Raw genomic sequence first — 19,683 nt, 5'->3', positions numbered from 1 at the left:
CGCCCAACGTGGGGCTCGAACCCACGACCCTGAGATTAAGAGTCTCATGCTCTACCGACTGAGCTAGCCAGGCTGGCTGCCCAAAAGGCAAAAAAGGTCATAATGAAAACCCAGAATTTTTCAGTACTAAGTCTGGTAAATTAATCTGTCACTTTAATTTCTCAGTGAGTGGTCACAATTACAGTATAAGACATATGATACAGTTCACTCTGAATGTACTCAATGCTTTGACAGTACAGCATCTACGTAGTAGATTGGCCATCACATCACAATTCATCATTGGAAGTAACACTTCATTTGAAATCTTAAGCCAATACGACAATTTTTCATCCATTGTCACACATGTGCTTGTAAATTAGGGTGTAAAAATGGCTTCCTTTCCAAAGGAAATATTTTTTTTTTGTCAGGAGTGGGATTTGAACCCACACCTCCATTCAGAGACCAGAATCCCCTGTGGCGAGGAAGGAGTTTACCTTGAGTCTGGCGCCTTAGACCGCTCGGCCATCCTGACACTTTATTTATGTGAACTGTGAGTATACAGAATCAGATCCGTTATTACAGTAGCACAAATGACCGTACCTATACTTTGGTAAAAAAACACATCAAACTGCTGTCTCTTTTTAAAGGAGTTTGATGTGGTTGTTGTCACATCAAACTACTGCGTCCTTTAAAAGTCCACATCAAGCTAATGCTTCGTTTTAAAGTCTATTGCAATTGAGATGTCAGTCGAGAGCCGTAACAGCAGTAGTGCATCCAAGAAAGCTGTGTATTGAATGGATATAGAACCTTTAGTGAAGCAGGAGCCAACAGGCTATTCACATCCTTGTGTAGGGTCTCAAACTACAGGTATTCAGTTTACGATTAAGGAAGATTTCTTAGCAGAAACGAGACAAGACGGGGCACCAGGGTAAAACCCAAAAAGCTAAGATACGGTCCTTAATCGCGCTCGTTAAAAGGTCTGAAGGGTGTTTCACGATTCAGGGACTTACGCATAGTCTAATCAAACAAACAATAGTCAATAACTCTTTCGTGTAGTTTATTTATCAAAAGGGCAATCAAAAAGGGCACCGGAGCAGAAATGCGCACAGGTAAATCACAGGTGATGTTATATCAGATTTAACAGCAGATTTCATGCAGATAATGTTAAACCAGGGTTTTGCCTTTGATAATCAAACGTGTCTATGCTAATCTATATCAAAAAGAGGGAAAGTGAGAAGCTAAGGGAGGAGGAACAGCTGAGTTCTACCCAAATCACGCCACAAAAGAACCGCACACTGAAGTCGGCTTACGATTTTGTAGAACTCGGTCCGGCTGGTCCTTGTCCGCGGACGAGATCCGTGGCGAGGCAGCGGCGTGGAGCGGTGTGGCGGGCGAAGGCAGTGGCGTGCCGCGATATCCGTGACGCGGGGCGGCAGCGGTGGCACGAGGCGGCGCGTGGAGCGGTGTGGCGGGCGAAGGCAGTGGCGTGCCGCGATGTCCGTGACGCGGGGCGGCAGCGGTGGCGCGAGGTGGCGCGTGGCGATGTCCGGGAGTTCCTTAGCGGTAGAACGCTTTAGCTGCGTGTTAGCTCCTCACGCGGCCTTTACTCAGATGAGAACGTAGCGCTGATCCACGTAAACGGCGTAGATTACTTCAAAAATAGTAGAAGCGAAGTAGAAAAGAAAGTCTCTGTCCGGTTTAGCGCTTAAGCTTAGTTCCAGGTGTTTCCAGGTGTTTTCAGAGTTCAGGGGGGCGATGAGGCTGGCCTAGTCTTGTCGACCCACGTGGCGGACGCTTTGTTGAGACAAAGGAAAAGTAAACAGGCTCGTCCGTGGAGACGGCTTCAAAGAGATAGACAAAGGCTTGAACAAAAAAAAAGGAAGAAGAGAGCAAGAAGAGAAGAGAGGAGAAGAGAGCGTTCCAAGCTCGGAGCGTCTTTTTGTCACCTAGCGCCGCAGGGCACGCTGGGAGCGAAAGGGGCGGGCGCTACTGCGACGACACGTTAAACACTTTTGGCAGTTTGTGCACATTATTCCTTGAGGTAGATACATTTTACATCTTCTTTCACCTGTGATGGGCACTCGAGTTAAAGCATTGGGAATATAAAACCTTAAACAGTGGAAAAATACGTAACACAAGGTGAAACATGAGGTGTACGGAGTTGATTCGGACAAACATTCATGGCATAATCACATAAAACATAGTTTTCATCGGGGCGTCCTCCTGTAAGACTGTGGGGGAGAAGGTCTGTTATCGCCAAAGTCACAGCGGCTCCCTGCGGTGAGGGAGAGAGGGAGAAAGAAAACCCCCCAATGTTCAAAGAGAGATTTTCTGTTATCTGGCCGTGGAATGTCCATCTCCATTCCCCTACACTTGCAATGAGGTCAAATATAGGACAAACCCATTGTCAGGAGTGGGATTAGAACCCATTCCTCCACTTGTAGACCAAATTTGCTTACGCTTAGGTAGGAGTTTACCTTGACCCTGACACCTTGGACATTTCAGCGATGCTGACATTGAGCTCCCTTATCTCGAAGATAACGTTCCAAAAATCAGTACAAAGTAAATGCTTTGGCAACCTTACACTAGATGAAGTCTTTCCATTTATGTAGAGTACATATAAAGAGATGACTTTAACAGGTGATGAGAATTGAGTGAAATAGTTGCAATCTCATTGTTACAGAGGGTTTAATTCTTCTTCTTTCGGTTCAAACAGAAGAAAATTTATGACCAAGATTTCAAGGGTTGTAATGGCAAGCAGTCCACTTTTTGATTCTCAGTTTGTTGGCAAGGAATGACTGATGTGGACCCATTTTGGATGAAAACCGTGTTTTGCGTTTGTGGAAATGAGCATCATGGAAGGATGTATGGGCTCTGTGGCGCAATGAGTCGCTAATGGTGAGAGAACATATTTGTTTTTTACAATGGAAAGTCTGCTCGCTTTACTATCTGATGAAAGGCACTGCTGAACGAGGTTCAATTGCCAAGTGTGCTTGAAAAAGTAAGCAAATACATCGGCATTATGTCAAATAACATTATCTTGCAATTTTTCCTCAATATCCAGATTAACTGCAGTATATTGAGTGCGCAATAAATTGGCGAGAGTCGATTGATTGAAAAACTTCCAGTTTTTTTATAGCTACATTGGTACAGGGGATTTAGCTTAAAGGTAGAAAGATTGATGCCCTCGCTCTCCATTAAACACAGTTGATTGGACAGGGGCTGAACTTTCGAATGTTGCTGGCTCGCTTTAAAAAAAAAAAAAGATATTGCGGCTTGTAGAGTCGCAATTCGCGCTCTGCTGTTAACCGGGAGGTTGGTGGTTCGAGCCCACCCAGGGACGATTGGAAGAGCAATTGCAGGCAAAGTCTACGAGGTAAAATTGGTCAATGAATATCGACTAACAGGTTCGAGTAGCATTTTTGAAACGCAGGGTAAACTCCCAATGGATATGGAGTCCGTCGCCTTAACCGCTCGGCCACAACGATACGCTGATACACCGCCCCCTGTAAGTATTATCATTAGTAAGCCATGCCACCTCCCCGGCTTGACCTGCAGGTGTCGCAATTGCGCACGCGCCCGTTTTACTCTCTCTCTCTTTCTCTCTCTCTTTCTCTCTCTCTCTTTCTCTCTCTCTCTCTCTCTCTCTTTCTCTTTCTCTCTCTTTCACTCTACTTCTTCATCGTAAGGACATAATTTTTTTTTTTTTTTTTCATCCTTATTATTTAAAATAAAATAAAAATTGACACAATAGCATTTAAAAAAATATCTATATATTATTTTTCTCTTTTCGGCGTTGTCGCATTCTTTATTCAAAATAGTAGCGTGGCGGCGGCGGCGACCGACCGACCGACCGACACCCCTTTTACAAGCGAGCAACGCCATTATAGGCTTTCACCAGGATGGCCGAGCGGTTAAGGCTTCGGACTCAAGATCCGACGGGCGGTGGCCCTCGTGGGTTCGGATCCCATTCCTGGTATAAGCTTCTTGGACAAATATAAAAAATAAAAAAAACACAACACAGGAAATTTTTGGCGGCGGCAAGGCAACGGCGGCAACGGCAGCGATCGTAAGGTCGACAGATACTTAGGTCCGAGCGCAGCGCGGGCAGTAGCTGGGGGCGCACTCGCCACACACGTGTACGAGGCACCCTCGGTACACGTTCGTCGTTTTAGTGTCCTTGCTCCTGGGGCATATTCGGCACCACTTCCTCTTCGCGGGTACAGCAGCGGGTTCTCTTCCTCCTCCTCCTCCCCCCCTCTCTCCCCTCTCCTCTCCCCTCTCTTCTCCCCTCTCCCGAGATGTCCCCGATGACGCCAGGTCATCCCCCCCCCTCCCCCTCCCCCTCCCTTCCTCCTCCCTCCCGCGTATACGAGGCGCGACGAGCGCGCTCCCCAGCTGCTCCATGAACAGCCTGCGTCTGTGGCGTTTGCCGACCATCCACATCAGGTTCAGCTCCCGCCACAGGACGAAAGCATTGTACGCGGACACGTCGATCATGTTGTGGAACAGGACGAGGGCCCACCGGCAGGTTTTCCTCCTGCAGCTGTAGGTACCTGTCACCTTGTCCAGGTTGTCCACGCCTCCCTTGGTGCGATTGTAATGCAGCACGGCCGCCGGTTTGCTCGGAGGAGGAGGCTCGCCGCCACCGCGATTGCCGTCTCCGTAGGTGGCGCCGCACCGTGGTGAGGATCTGCAAGTTCTTGCTCTTCTTCGCCAGGTAGGAGACCAAGGCGACCGAGGGGACTCCGTTCGTTGCCGTAGCCGTTGGAAGAGGTCCCCGGCGCGGTCTCGCCCAACGTGAACACGAGACGGAAGACGCGATCGCCCTGCGCTTCGTGTCGACCAGTTCCCGCGGGAACTCGCTCCTGTTGGCGCGCAGCGTCCCCAGCAGGGTGAGGCCGTCCCTCTCGAAGAATAGCCTGCGGGCGAGCTCGTACGAGGTGAAGAAGTTGTCGCACGTGACGTTGCGCCCCCCCCGGCCCCCCTTCCCAGTCCCTCGGTGAGATCGAGCACGACCCGCGTGGCCAGGTTCTTCTCCGGAGGCACGCGCTTATCGGATTTCCCGGTGTAGACCTGCATCTTCCAGGCGTAACTGGACAGCGAGTCGCACGCGACCCACAGCTTGATTCCGTACTTCGCCGGCTTTGAGGGAAGGGGCAGCGACCTGTCAAAGAAGAAAGAAGAACGAAGAAAGAAGAAGAAAGAAGAAGGAAGAAGAAGAAGAAGAAGAAGAAGAAGAAGAAGAAGAAGAAGAAGAAGAAGAAGAAGAAGAAGAAGAAGAAGAAGAAGAAGAAAAAAAATAAAAAAAAATAATGAAGGAAAAACAAGAACACAAGAACAACAAATATTATTTAATTTGAATTTACTTTTCATGATTTATTGATTTATTAATTTATTAATTTATTAATTTATTGATTTATTGATTTATTGATTTATTGATTTATTGATTATTATTATTTTCTCTTTTTTTTTCTCCATTTGTTTAAATAAAAAAAATCACCTCTAAACGAAACCAGCCTCTCGTCTACGGTGACCTTGGATCCCGGATTGTACATGAGCGGCAGTCGCTTGCACCACAAGTCCCACAGCTCCCTGATGGGCGCCAACTTGTCTACTCCTACTTCTCCTCCTCCTCGCCTTGCCTCTCAAGCGACGGCTTGGAGGTCCACGAGATTTCCCCGCGTTTAGAGAGCATAAGGTGTTCGTCGTCGCCGCCGCCGCCGCCGCCTTCTTCTTCTTCTTCTTCTTCTTCTTCTTCTTCTTCTTCCCCTCGCAAGTTCTGATTGATTGGTTTCAACAAAGATTACTGTCAGAGGATTATAGTGGTCATTTCTTTGTTTCATTTCTTGCTTATAATAAGTCCTATAAAAGTCCTGTCTCTCCAAGTCAAAGGATTCCTTCAACACATCAATGCTTTTCATTTGAGTTTCTTTTGCAATGCGGTGAAACGTTTACGCCTTTTGTAATCCAGGCGTTGAATCATAAGCTTGGTCATAAGAAAACCAGCTCCAGATTTTAACAGCTTTGTTTAGTTTGTATGCTTTGGTTGGCTCCTTTCAGGGGGTAAGCACAGATTTTACCCAAAGATTCTTCATGTTTCTGCACTTTTTCAAAAGAGTAACGCTACTCTCGGGGCACTCAAGGTTCCACTGAGATTTGAACTCGGATCGCTGGATTCAAAGTGTGCTAACCATTACACCATGGAACCGCAAAATGCTCCCTGGACGGATAACGGTGATCCAAAGCTACAAGTCTTTACATCAATCATCCCTTGCCAAAAAAATGAGAAACAAGGAGTGCAAACAGTGCAAACAATCTTGATGTGCAGCAATACTTTTCCCTCTCTTAATGCAAAGTGTAGCAGCAGTAAACTTGAGGGAGAAAGGTATGGGTTTGAGGGCTCTTCTTGTGGGCTTTACTCTCCTTGTAAATATTTTTCATAGACAAAAGAGTAGGCATTTCCTGTTTACTAAACAGGCCCTTTGACCAAGGAAGCCCCAGCGCCGTAATGATTTCCTGGTTTCCTTACATAATTACATACAGTGGTTACTTCTGGGATTGTATTTCTTGCTTGCTCTGGCAAGGTGAGCAGTCGTCCCTGGGTGGGCTCAAACCACCAACTTTTCGCCTACTAGCAGAACGCGCTAGCCGATTGCGCCACAGAGGCGAGAATCTTGACATACCCATAAAAGGTTTAACCCTCTAATTGCAATTAAAAATGAAGAAAAACTCTGGATTCAGAGCGCTAGCCGCTATACCGTTGAACCACACCTTTCTACAGGATGTCCTGTTTTGAAAATAAGTATGACATTTGATCATTGGGCTATATCAAAGAGAGCAGCATTGAAGTAGGCAAACTTCTGCTTCATGGTTTCATTGTGTGGTGGTCATCACATCTGCCCTACACGCAGAAGGTCTTGGGTACAACATTCAGCGAAACCAAACATGTTACCAAACATGTTCATGCTAACAATGTTCCAATGAAAGCTTGCTGTTTATGTTTTATAGATCCTTTCCATGCCATTTATGTCCTGATCTCGCAAAATATCCAATAGACCCAGCATTCCTATTCATTGTATTTTTGAGCAAAGACTAACATTCAGGTACACATGCCCAAACCCGGGATTGAACCAGGGACCTTTAGATCTTCAGTCTAACGCTCTCCCAACTATTTCGGCTACTTTTTCAAAAATTTAGGCAAGGGAGCGAAACGTGTGGCATAACGTAGCGAGAAAATGAACTAGTTCTGTGTGTCCTTTTTTCTTTTCTTTTGATTAAAAATAAAAACAATACAGGACACGACCAGGGAGCAAAAATCGAAATAAAAAGAACATAAATAGCACTAAACATAAAATAAAAACAAAATCACATTTAAATGAAAATAGGGGTCCTACTTGGTCCAAAGTCGATCAAATTAGTGCTTATCCAAATTAAGCCTGAATGTCACTGTTTTCCATTCATCCAATGTCTAATGTCTGTTACTATGTCAGTCAAGTCTTTGATCGTTGGCGTGGTTGGTGTCGAGCATTTCTTTGTGATGGCCTTTTTCTCTACAGCCAAAAGTATGTTCCAAGGGTATCCATTTATTGTGTCCATGGCAGGAGTGTTGAGGCCCAAGTACATAGTTTTTAATTTGAGTGGGATGGAAAAGTCAAAAACAGTCTGCAGTGCCCTTTGAATTTCAGTCCATTATTTTTGAGCAACAGCACAGCCCCAAAACACCTGATAGTGGTTTGCCTGCTGGGTTCTCCAGCAGTTAGCATTTCCTTGTGAATAATGGACACTTTGACATGGTGTGGTGAAAAAAACATATTTTTCCCCTTCAGGCATGTGATTTTGTGGTCTTCCTCAGGGCTGTTCCTACATTTCCACACTCTTGGTCAGACAAAACCAGGTTAACTTCTCGTTCCCATTGGTTTAGAATATACTCAGCAGAACGTTGTCCAGATTACCAATGCATTGAGATCATTTAGAAATGATTCCCCTCGCAAGTTCTGATTGATTGGTTTCAACAAAGATTACTGTCAGAGGATTATAGTGGTCATTTCTTTGTTTCATTTCTTGCTTATAATAAGTCCTATAAAAGTCCTGTCTCTCCAAGTCAAAGGATTCCTTCAACACATCAATGCTTTTCATTTGATTTTCTTTTGCAATGCGGTGAAACGTTTACGCCTTTTGTAATCCAGGCGTTGAATCATAAGCTTGGTCATAAGAAAACCAGCTCCAGATTTTAACAGCTTTGTTTAGTTTGTATGCTTTGGTTGGCTCCTTTCAGGGGGTAAGCACAGATTTTACCCAAAGATTCTTCATGTTTCTGCACTTTTTCAAAAGAGTAACGCTACTCTCGGGGCACTCAAGGTTCCACTGAGATTTGAACTCGGATTGCTGGATTCAAAGTGCGCAAACCATTACACCATTGAACCGCAGAATGCTCCCTAGACGGATAACGGTGATCCAAAGCTACAAGTCTTAACATCAATCATCCCTTGCCACAAAAATGGGAAACAAGGATTGCAAACAGTGCAAACAATCTTGAAAAAAGCGAGCCAGCAACTTTCGAAAGTTCAGCCCCTGTCCAATCAACTGTGTTTAATGGCGAGCGAGGGCATCAATCGTTCTACCTTTGAGCTAAATCCCCTGTACCAATGTAGCTATAAAAAAACTGGAAGTCTCTCAATCAATCGACTCTCGCCAATTTATTGCGCACTCAATATACTGCAGTTGATCTGGATGTTGAGGAAAAATTGCAAGATAATGTTATTTGACATAATGCCGATGTATTTGCTTACTTTTTCAAGCACACTTGGCAATTGAACCTCGTTCAGCAGTGCCTTTCATCAGATAGTAAAGCGAGCAGACTTTCCATTGTAAAAAACAACCATGTACTCTCACCATTAGCGACCTTTGAATCCCCTTGCAAATTATGCCTAGAAGTCCAATGCGCTATCCATTGCGCCACAGAGCCCATACATCCTTCCATGATGCTCATTTCCACAAACGCAAAACACGGTATTCATCCAAAATGGGTCTACATCAGTCATTCCTTGCCAACAAACTGAGAATCAAAAAGTGAAAAGAGTGCAGTTAATCTGTGTGTGCAGGGATACTTTTCCATCTCTTATTCCAATTTGTAACAGCAGCGCATTTTCTGTCGTTGTAAATAATTTGCATGCTTGAATGGACAACTGAGTAGTAGTAGGTTTGAGATGGGCCGGTATTTATTTAGCACTGTGGCATCAAGACTGCTCTTCTTTAAGAGAGGCTTAATGACTGCAGTTTTAAGGCTCTTGGGAAAATTCCAGATCCAAGCAACATGTTGACTTTTTCATTGATTGGAGCCAACAGACTGCTCACCATAGACTTTAAAAATCTAGTAGGCAATGCATAAAGGCAGCATGTAGTGGAACTCAGACTTGTGGTGATCTCTTGGAAAGTTTTGTCAGCCACAAATGCAAAATGGGTTAACTCCAGTTGTCTAGTTGGCTGCGTGCTTGTTATCTGCAAATAATGGTATTATTAATGTTCTGAAATGAGTCTTGCAAAGAACACTGCAAACTCATTGCACCTGGAGAAATACAGAAACCATCAGACAAAGTAACATTTACCACACTGTAATTTGAAATATTAACCCGCTTTGTCATTAGCAGGTCCAGAGTGTGCCATTTGCCCTCTGTGGGGCCACTCAGGTGCTGAGTAAGACCAAAGCTTCTGATGACAGCGCCAAGCTCTTTAGAAGAAGACGAGGTTGAGCGGGGCGTGAAGGAAGGAAGGAACAGTCACTCACGTACGGGAAACTCCTACCAAGCAGTGGCCAGCCTATAGCACACTGGGATTCTGTGGTAATTGAACCAAGTTTAGCAGTTCCTTTCATCAGTTAATAACACAAGCAGGCTTTCCTATTTACCAATGTAGATAACAGGGGTTACAACAGTGACTCTGGTGGGTCTCGAACTCACAGCCTTTGAATGCCTTTGCAACTTTTGTCTGATTCCCCTTTTTCACAAAAGCAAAACAGTCATCCGAAAACAGTCTACATCAATCAATCCTTACCATCAAACTGAGAAACAAGGAGTGAAAAGAGTGCATTTACTCTGTTTATTCAGGGATACTTTTCAATCTCTAATTGCAAAATGTAAAAGAGCTCTTTCGGGTGATAAGTTTTTCTGTACATGTAAACAACTGATTTGCTTGAAAGGCTATCATGAAGGCACTGCTGGGATTTGAACCCAGGATGTCCTGTTTACTAGACAGCCACAGCGCCTCTTAAATGCTACTCCACCTGTTTCAGCTAGATATTCAGTGACCAATGTTACCTCGTAGATTTCGCCTTTTTGAGGTGCGTGCAATTTGTGGTGTGCTGCATGGTCTGGAGCTGGAGGTTTGGGAGTTTTTTGGAGTTTTTAATCGTTATTTTGATCATTTTCATTTACTTTTTTCAGTTTTTTTGTTTGTTCCCCTCCCAGTAAACTTACTGGGAGGTGGATTTTTTGTTTTTTTGTGAGCATGGCTCAAAGGACGGACAACACGGCATCGGACACTGGAATGGACACGACAAAGGCAAGACAAAGTTTGAAAGAATCTGTAAATAATAGAAAGAACAAAGAAAGAAGGATGAAATTTATGAAAGAACTCACTGTGGTATTGGAACTAACGGAGGGAGCACAAATCACGCCACTAGCTTTTTTGAAATCAACTCAGGAGGTGTGCGGCTCCATAGTAGCGTGCAGACTCATCTCAAAGGACAAATATGAAGTAACCGTCAGTACCACCAAAGCGAAGGAGCGGCTCCTGGATGGGTACTGCATTGGAGGAGTCAGGGTTCACGCCCGTGACATCTCGGTTGATGAGCTGGTCATGTCCTTCATGGGGCTGCCGGCTTATATCGAGGACGAGGAGATCCTGGCCAAGCTCTACGCCTGGGGGGTCTCTGCGGTCTCCGAGGTGAGGAGGAGAATGTGGCCGGGGACGAACATGGCGGACGGCACCAGGTTTGTACGGGTAAGGTTCACGGACACGGTGCAGTCCTTACCGTATTCTGTCAGGTTTGACACCGCGGGGGGCCCCGAGTACTTCAGGGTAATACACGACAGGCAGGTGCGGGTGTGTAGGGGGTGTCTCCAGCCTGGCCATATTCTGAGGGAGTGCCCTGACTTTCTGTGCCGCAACTGCGGGAGCCAGGGGCATTACGCGCGCGAGTGTGTCGCGCAGTGGGCCCCGAAGTGCAGAGAGTGCCGCATGTTCCGCCACTTATGTCCGTGTGGTGCGGGTGACAGAGAGGAGGACAGAGGGGAGGACAGAGGGGAGGACAGGGAGGACGCCATTGGAGGAGAGAGCAGTGACGTGGCCCAGAACGTGCCCGCAACTGCTCTCTCCGAAGTAGAGGAGGTTTTGGAGGAGGAGGCTGTGGAGGAGTCAGGGGAGCCAGAGGTGTTCGGCTCCTCTTGCTCCTCTGACTCCTCAGACGAGGAGGCGCCCGTCGCACTGGAGATGGTGCTCGGCTCAGCGCTGGCGTCTGGGAAGGTGGGAGCAGGACAAACTGCTCCTCCTGACCAGAGGGAAGGGACTCGTGAGGGTCCAACTCCTAAGCCCGTGGAGGCAGAGGCTGAACCCGGGAGGAGGATGGGTGCGGGACAGGCCCCGCATCTTACCTCCAAAGGGGGGGACATCACCACAGGGCTGGGTGATGATCCCAAGCTCCAGTCGGACGGTGGTAAGAGGGGACAGGTGGAGAAGAAGGAAAAGAAAGGGACAAGACGCAGGAAGCAGGTGGCAGGAGATGGAGAGGGCGCTGCTGCTCAGAGCGGCTCCACCTCCTCCGCCTCCTCCATTCCAGCCACATCAAAAGCGCCAGCAGAAAGCTCCATCAACCCACCATCCTCCACACGCAGCTCTGCCCCACGAGGTGAGCTTGAGACTGTTTTTAATGATGACTTCATGGATTTCTCCACCCGTGAAGTCAGAAAAAGAGTGTGGGAGTCAGATGCGACGGGCGCCAAAAAGAAGTCGAAATAAAAGATGGGTTGTATCCTCCAAAGTCTCCTCTTAATGGCGTTCTCCTTGTCCTCTTGGAACGCAGGCGGCCTGCGGAGCCCAGTGCGGATGCAGAGCGCGTTACACTTTTCCAAGTGGGACGTGCTCTGCATCCAAGAAACGCATTGGGATGTCAGCCACGCGCAACGAGTGCGGAACGTGGGAGTAGGCTCTGTATTTTGGGCCCTGGGCACGGCGTGCTCGCGCGATGTGGCCACGGTGGTGAGGCCTGGTGTCTTAGGCCAACCCACCCTGGTACACGCCGACCCAGAGGGCTCCTTCCTGGTCCTGGACTTCACGGACACAGTGAAGTTCAGACTAATTAATATCTACGCCCCGAACGATGATGGTCTGAGGAGGCAATTCTTCAAAAAAATATTTCGCTTTGCAAACGACAATACAATCATAATCGGTGACTTTAATACAACACTTTGCAAGACAGACATCGGCATTAACAACTCTTTTAAAAACAGCACTGCCAGGACAGCCCTGTTGGAAGAAGCCGCCAGCAGGAACCTGACGGAGGTGTGGCGGTTCGTCCACCCCTTCCTGAAGGATTTCTCCAGGTGGCAGGGCGTCCTGAAGCAGTCCCGCATTGACCTCTGTTTTGCCTCCTCAGACCTGGCACAGAGAGTCAGTGGTGCTTCCTACAAGTGGTCAGGCTTGAGTGATCACTCCACTTTAGATATTTATTTTGGGTTAGTTTCATCACCGAGGAATGGAGGACTGTGGGTCCTAAACAGCTCCATCCTCGGTGATGAAACTTTTTGTAGGAAAATGGACTTTTTGTTTGATGTATTTGACATGGAGCTGGAGCTGATCGACAGCGTGGTCGATTGGTGGCCGACGGCAAAAACACGCATTAAAAAGCTCTGTGTCAATTACAGCAAACACAAGGCGTGGCTGTCGACCAGGAGGGAGACCGCTCTCCGCCAGCGCCTGCAGGTCCTGGACCAGGGCGCAGCTTCCACCACTGGCCCTGTGGATCCAGAGTACCTGGTGGTGCGCGCTGAGCTGGAGCAGCTGGAGGTAAGTAGGTGTCAGGGTGCAATTTTGAGGGCAAAAGCCAGACACACAGTCGAAGGAGAACGCTCGACAGCGTTCTTCTTCGGCTGTGAGAAGGCTACACAGGGAAAGATGCACATAGATAAGTTGATAGAGAAGACAGGTAAGATTGTTTCCGAGGTAAGTGAGGTTTTAGAGACAGCGCAGGATTTCTATAGTAGGCTTTTTAGTTCAGACGGAGTGGCAGAGCAGGCTTTAGACCAGGCTGTAGGTGCTCTGGAGCGCAAACTGAGCAGGGAGGATAGGGAGCTGTGCGACGCGCCTCTGTCTCTCATGGAGATAGAGGCTGCAGTCAAGAGTTTAAATACAGGAAAAAGCCCCGGAGAGGACGGACTAACCTGTGAGTTTTTCAAGCGTTTCGCTTCCAGGTTAGCTCCGATCCTACTCCTATTATATCAGGATTTTGAGAGTGAGTGTAGAGTTGGCGATGGTTTTGCGATGAGTGTCGTCACTCTGCTTTTTAAGAAGGGCGACAGGAGCAGCCTCGCCAACTACAGGCCCATTAGCCTTTTGAACGTAGTCTATAAAATTTTAGCAAAGGTATTAGCAGGTAGGTTAAAGCGTGTGATTGGATCCATCATACACCCCTCGCAGGCCTACAGCGTCCCCGGGAGGGACATCTCAGACATAGTTTTGTCTCTGAGATATCTCCTTCGGCAGATGCACGCGACCGGTGGTATTCACGTTAGTGTAGACTTTAACAAGGCGTTCGACAGAGTTGAGCATTCGTTCCTCTGGACTGTATTAGGTAAGTTAGGTTTCGGCGAACGGTTTGTTAATTGGCTACAGCTCATCTATTCCTTTGCGGTCAGTAAGGTCAAAGTCAACGGGTTTCTAATTGACTCTTTCCCCTTAAAAAGATCAGTCAGGCAGGGCTGTCCCCTCTCGTCGCTCCTCTACAGCATCGCCGCTGAGCCTTTGGCGGCCATGTTGCGGGCGGACGCGGCGGTGAGGGGACTGACCACGCCTGCGGGTAGGGAAGTCAAAATTTTTCAGTACGCAGATGACACGAATCTGATCCTCCGAGACGTGGAGAGCCTGAACGCCTCTCTCCACGTGCTCAATGTTTATGGCCTCGCTTCAGGGGCCAAAATAAATTTCGATAAAACCACGGTTAAATTTTGCGGCAGCGTCACGCCTGTTCCTCTCCCTGTCCAGCTCCGGGAGGCCGGGGACTCCTACAAGGTCCTCGGCGTCCCCCTGGGCAGAGACGAGGAGGCGTGTCGTACTGCACTTTGGTCGCCTTTGTGCGAGAAAATTACAGCGCGCTTGAATTTTTGGAGACGTCGTAATCTGACATTAAAAGGTAAAGTCTTAGTTGTAAATTCTTTGTGCATGTCCATGTTGAACCATGCACTCTCCGTGTACGGCCTGCCGGGGGTCTATGCTAACAAATTAAGGTTAGTGATAAACCACTTTTTGTGGAATCGTGAGAGGGGCTTTATTGCACATAAGGTTATGATAGGTGAGTACGATCAGGGAGGTTTAAAGTTAGCAGATTTAGAGTTAAGGAAGAAGGCCTTCCGGCTGAAAACAATTCGGAAATTTCTAGACGTTGAGGTAGATGCTCCATGGAAGGATTATATAGGTGAGTTTGTTAATAGTCTAGGTAAGTTTGGTGTTTATAATTTGTGTTTGTTGCCCCCTGTTTCGGTCCTGGAAGGCCTCCCCCCCTTCGAGAGGGAACTCTTGGAGGCGTGGAGGACTTTCAGGCCCCTGACTGTGGCGGTTCCAGACAGCGGTGAGGGTCTCGCGCACATGCCCCTCCGTCTGGCTCCTCCTCTTTGGTCCCGGACAGAGTCGCTCTGTAGCCAACACCCATCTCGCCCGACTAACCCTCTCCATAGCCGGTACACATTATATCTCAACAGGAACATCCATCTCCGTGACAATAAAACAGCAGAACCCTGGCCCATCTTCAAAGGACTCTTGGCCGCACACCTCCGACACCTCCACATGGCAGCAGAGCACCGGTTCATCACCCACCTCGTCCCCCACAACACCCTGATCCACCTCACACCCTCTGGAAACCTGGACATCATCTTCTGACCCCGGCATAACCCCCCCAACCACGGCATCAACCCCAACCACGGCATCACCCCCCATCACTGAAGAATGTTTGGAGAATGATTGTGTGTTTGATTTTCTGTAATTTTTTGTCTCGTCTCCCCCTGCCCTTGTGTATCCCATTCCCCTGCCCTTGTGTGTCATGTCTGTCTGTACATTCAACTCGGGTTCAACTCCCGGCTTACATTATGTACAAGACTCACTGTGGTTACAATTATATTCAAGCTGGACGGAGGTGAAGAGAGGCATAGAAACATGGCATCAATTAGGGCGCAGCATGCGGAAGTTTGTAATTAACCTTTAGCTTTTCTATGCATCTATAGACTAGCAGGTTTGTTGGTGTTTCTTTTTGGAGCATTTCTAGACAAAGTGGGTCAGCGGTAGAGCGCATACTTTGCTTCATTTGGGATCAGTCATGTTTTCCAGCAATTCTTGACTGGACAAGCATATCTTGATTTTTTTATTGGTCTCAAGCTTTCACTGTAATTTTCCAAAGATGCAGTATTGTGGTGGCCAGGTGGTCAAGCTGATGGGCAAAAAATCCATTGGCATTGCTTCATATTTCTTAGAACCCTGCTGGAAACATACCTTTCTCTTCCCCCTGACCAGCAAAGGATGCCACCTGCTTAACAGTGCTTGATTTGTAAATATATAGGTACAGGAACACTTGTGGACTGGGTGATCAGGCCAAAAAAGTTACTGTAACACACAAAAAGTGACGCACATGTAAGTAAAGTAACAATGGGACAAAGTTTTGTGTCACAACCAGTCAAATTGGAATAAACAAAAAAAAAATGAAGAATTGAATTGCCTATCTGGTCACTGTTTCTGTTGATTCTATTCTATCTGTTCTGTTTTCATTTTAAGGCATTGATAAGGAAGGGGATGTAGCTCAGTGGTAGAGCGCATGCTTAGCATGTATGAGGTCTTGGGTTCAATCCCCAGCAGGTGACACTGTAGTCTTTGCTAATGGCCAGATTACACTGCAGTGAATTTTAGAGACCTTCACTTAAATATTTCAAATCAGCACATGTGGTGATTCAGTGCAAGCTCCCAGTCCCGCATTACCTTTGAACCTTGTAGCACTTATAAAATTCAAACAATATTATTTCATCCATCCACACTACCTGCAGGAAGGTGAGACACAGTGGCCCATTCAGGTGGCCTGGGTTCAACTCCTGGCATGGGAACATCGTGGTCAGCCTTTTGGAAGACTTGAATCCACAGTATGAATAAGACACGCTGTGGGTTGTTAAGAGAGACATTGAAAAATCCCATCCATTTAGGATGCAGCGTGCAATATGCAGTAATCAACCTTTAGCTGTTCCATGCAACGTAGCAGCGGTTGTACTTGAAAGCATCCCTTCACAGGGACTGGAACTTAAATCTAGCTCCTTAGAGCACTCAGCCAGATTTTCTGGAGCGGGACAACACAAACTCAGAGCTGCTTGATAGTGCTTCCTACCCCATTAAAAAAAACTGTATTAAAAACCAAGACCTGGCTCTATTTGGCTGAACCAAAAGAAAGATACAAATCCCGAGCTATGTGCTTCTCTCCATGACATGCAGAACCAAGCACATTTAGATATTAAAAATGCTTGCTTAAAAGCTGGTGACCCAACTATGCACTGTTCTTTAACCTCTCAAACATCAATGAGGCTTATGTTACAATTCAATCTGTTACACTTGATCTTTATATTTCTCATATGGTCTAGGGGTTAGAATTTCTAGTTCTCGCCGAGGCAGCCTGGGCGACATTCCCAACTTCCAGTATGGGTATGTCTCGCCAAACCTGAGCTTAGAATGTTTAGTAAAACATGCTGTCTCCATGAATTCATGGAGAGTTAAATCTGGTAATGTAATTGCGCTAGTTTCAGAAAATAATGTGGATAATTTCCGCTTTCTTAAACACAGTTCAAATGTGTATTGTTGTTGTGGCCGAGAGGTTAAGGCGATGGACTCCTGTCAGCAACGTGTGTTTAGCAGCACAGATTTTGAGGTTTCGTTCTATTCTATAAACCAGCATGTTTGCTGATGTTTAATTTCGGAGCCTCACTTCAGAACGAGGGCATGTATGAAATCCTTGTTTCAATCCCCTGCATCTCCATTCAATATGTTGATGGCACAAAGTGAAAAGTGTTGACTCCAGGTCTCGCTTGGACAATCATCATGACAGACAAGAGATGGTTATGTAGCTCAGTGTTAGAGCACAGTCTTTCGTAGCAAGATCCCAGTTCCACATTCCTTTAAAATTAGATTTCATATTTTGAAGCAATTTGAGTCTATTAGACGTATACAGCCCCATGGGCATTACGCACTGGCCTCTTGAACCAGGGACTGTGGGTTTGAGTCCCATGATCATAACCATTCAGCAGAGTGGCGCAGCGGAAGCGTGCTGGGCCCATAACCCAGAGGTCGATGGATCGATACCATCCTCTGCTAGAATGTTTTTACTTGCATTATTGCCATTGTCAATCCAAATTAACCAAGCTAGTCAGTAATGTGTTGGATGATGGAAGCCGATCTTCAGCGCAAGCTCCCAGTTCCACATTTGCTTTGAATCTAGCAGCACATTTCTTTTATCCATCCTACATTGTTATTTCTTTTTTGGGGAAAAGGATAGCTGAGTAGTGAAAGAAGATGTAGGTCAAAAAAGACCCATGATTAGACATTTTGAAGCAATTTGAGTCTATTATGGGTACATAACCCCATAAGCAATATGCACAGGATACTAGCCTCCAAAATCCGGGATTGTGGATTTCAGGTCCATGGTCTAATAGGCTGAGCCACAAGGAAAATACTAATCACTAGACTTGTTGCACGTGGAATGGGCTTATATCTATTACATACAGAACTGTTCCTTAACTCTCAAGCATCAATGAGGCCTTCTTTATACGTCATAAGGCGCTGGTGCAGCTAGCAGCCCGGTGTAAACGCTCTCTCTTTTTTCTCACACTTATTGTGCTTCATCTCCTATATTTTGTAAATATAGTTAGTACATTTTTTCTATTTTACTGTACGATAGGGACACGCGCTGGAATCGTTTTTAATTCAACTGTTTTTGACTTTTTTCGGCTGGATTTGAGCGTTTTTCATCCGAGCTAGCCCCCCCGCGCCCTCCGGCCGCCGCCAAAGTACGGCGTGTTGTCGGTACACGCTTATATACACGTTTATATGAAAGAGGAACTTCATGAACGATCGGGACACGCACTGGAATCGCTTTAAAATAACTTGTTTTGACTTTATTCGGCTGGATTGAGTGTTTTCGTCGTGTCGTGGCGATGTGTCTTGGCTCTGAGTCCCCCGGCTCCGGCCCCGCCCCCCGGCCGGCGCCGTACCGCGTTTACACAAAGGAGGAACTAATGAAACTGCGGAGAACAGTCGTCTTACCCGGAGATCGTCACGTTATCCCGGCGGACATCCTAAGGAAAACGCAACGAAGCAGACAGGCTGGACGTAAACTCAGAGAGAAGAGAGGGACAAACAGGAAGTCGGTTCCCGCCGTAGTCATGGGTAACGTGAGGTCCCTTCAAAATAAAATGACGGAAATAGCGAGCCTCATGCGGTCCCAGAGGATTTACAGTTTGTGAGAGCACGGGATTGTGTGTCTGACACTCGGACCTGCAGTGTGGGGGCGCCCCAGGGCACTGTCCTCGCGCCCTTTCTCTTCACCCTTTACACTGCAGACTTCAGACATGACACGGACAGCTGTGTCCTGCAGAAGTTCTCTGATGACTCTGCCATTATCGGACTCATCACGGACGAAGATGACGCGGAGTACAGAGGACTGGCGCAGGACTTTGTGGACTGGTGTCAGCGGAACCACCTCATCAACGCGGGGAAGACCAAGGAAATGGTGGTGGATTTCCGCAGACGCCACCCCACTGCCCCCTTACCAGTGAACATCCAGGGACGGGACATTGAGAGAATGGACTCATACAAGTACCTGGGTGTTGATCTGAACCACAAACTGGACTGGACTCATAACACAGACGCACTGTACAGGAAGAGCCAGAGTCGGCTCTACCTCCTGAGGAGACTCAGGTCTTTTGGAGTGACAGGGCCACTCCTGAAGACCTTCTACGACTCTGTGGTGGCATCAGCCCTCCTGTACGGTGTGGCCTGCTGGAGCAGCAGCATCACAGAGAGGGAGAGGAAGAGGCTGGACAAAGTCATCGAGAAGTCCAGCTCCGTCCTGGGCTGTGCTCTGGACTCGGTGCAGGAGGTGGGGGACACGAGGGTCCTGGCTAGATTCACATCTATGCTGGACCATGAGTGTCATCCCCTGCAGGACACTATGTCAACTCTGGAGAGCAGCTTCAGTGAGAGACTAATCCACCCTCGCTGTGTGAGGGAAAGGTTTCGTAGGTCTTTCCTTCCTGCTGCTGTCAGACTTTATAACAAACACTGTTAGTCCTGAACACTCGCAATACTGACCTAACCTAATACTGATGTGCAATTCCGTCATATGTGCAATTGCTGTTGGAATCCATGTGCAATTCATGTGCAATTACTGTGAAATTCATGTGCAATCTATGT

General features: G+C 47.0%; 3 non-coding genes and 1 pseudogene across 3 annotated transcripts; 1 reads left to right on the top strand and 3 right to left on the bottom strand.

Moving 5' to 3' along the window:
- trnak-cuu (transfer RNA lysine (anticodon CUU)) lies at window positions 1-73 on the bottom strand. Its single transcript has one exon. It is a non-coding gene; the product is annotated as a tRNA-Lys (tRNA).
- A 328-nt stretch (window positions 74-401) lies between these two features.
- On the bottom strand, window positions 402-511 carry trnal-caa (transfer RNA leucine (anticodon CAA)). The gene is made up of 2 exons: window positions 474-511; window positions 402-447 (listed from the first exon to the last, which is right to left on the bottom strand). It is a non-coding gene; the product is annotated as a tRNA-Leu (tRNA).
- Window positions 512-3,873: 3,362 nt separating this feature from the next.
- Window positions 3,874-8,877, bottom strand: LOC140380231 (piggyBac transposable element-derived protein 4-like; annotated as a pseudogene).
- Window positions 3,876-3,958, top strand: trnal-caa (transfer RNA leucine (anticodon CAA)). The gene has a single exon. It is a non-coding gene; the product is annotated as a tRNA-Leu (tRNA).
- Window positions 8,878-19,683: the final 10,806 nt, after the last annotated feature.

This window comes from Eucyclogobius newberryi, unplaced genomic scaffold (genome assembly GCF_026437365.1).
Source record: "Eucyclogobius newberryi isolate DKJ021-1_F unplaced genomic scaffold, fEucNew1.0.hap1 SCAF_46, whole genome shotgun sequence".
Taxonomy (NCBI): Eukaryota; Metazoa; Chordata; class Actinopteri; order Gobiiformes; family Gobiidae; genus Eucyclogobius; species Eucyclogobius newberryi.
Note: the sequence above shows the minus strand (reverse complement) of the source record. Positions and strands in the feature narration are given on the sequence as shown.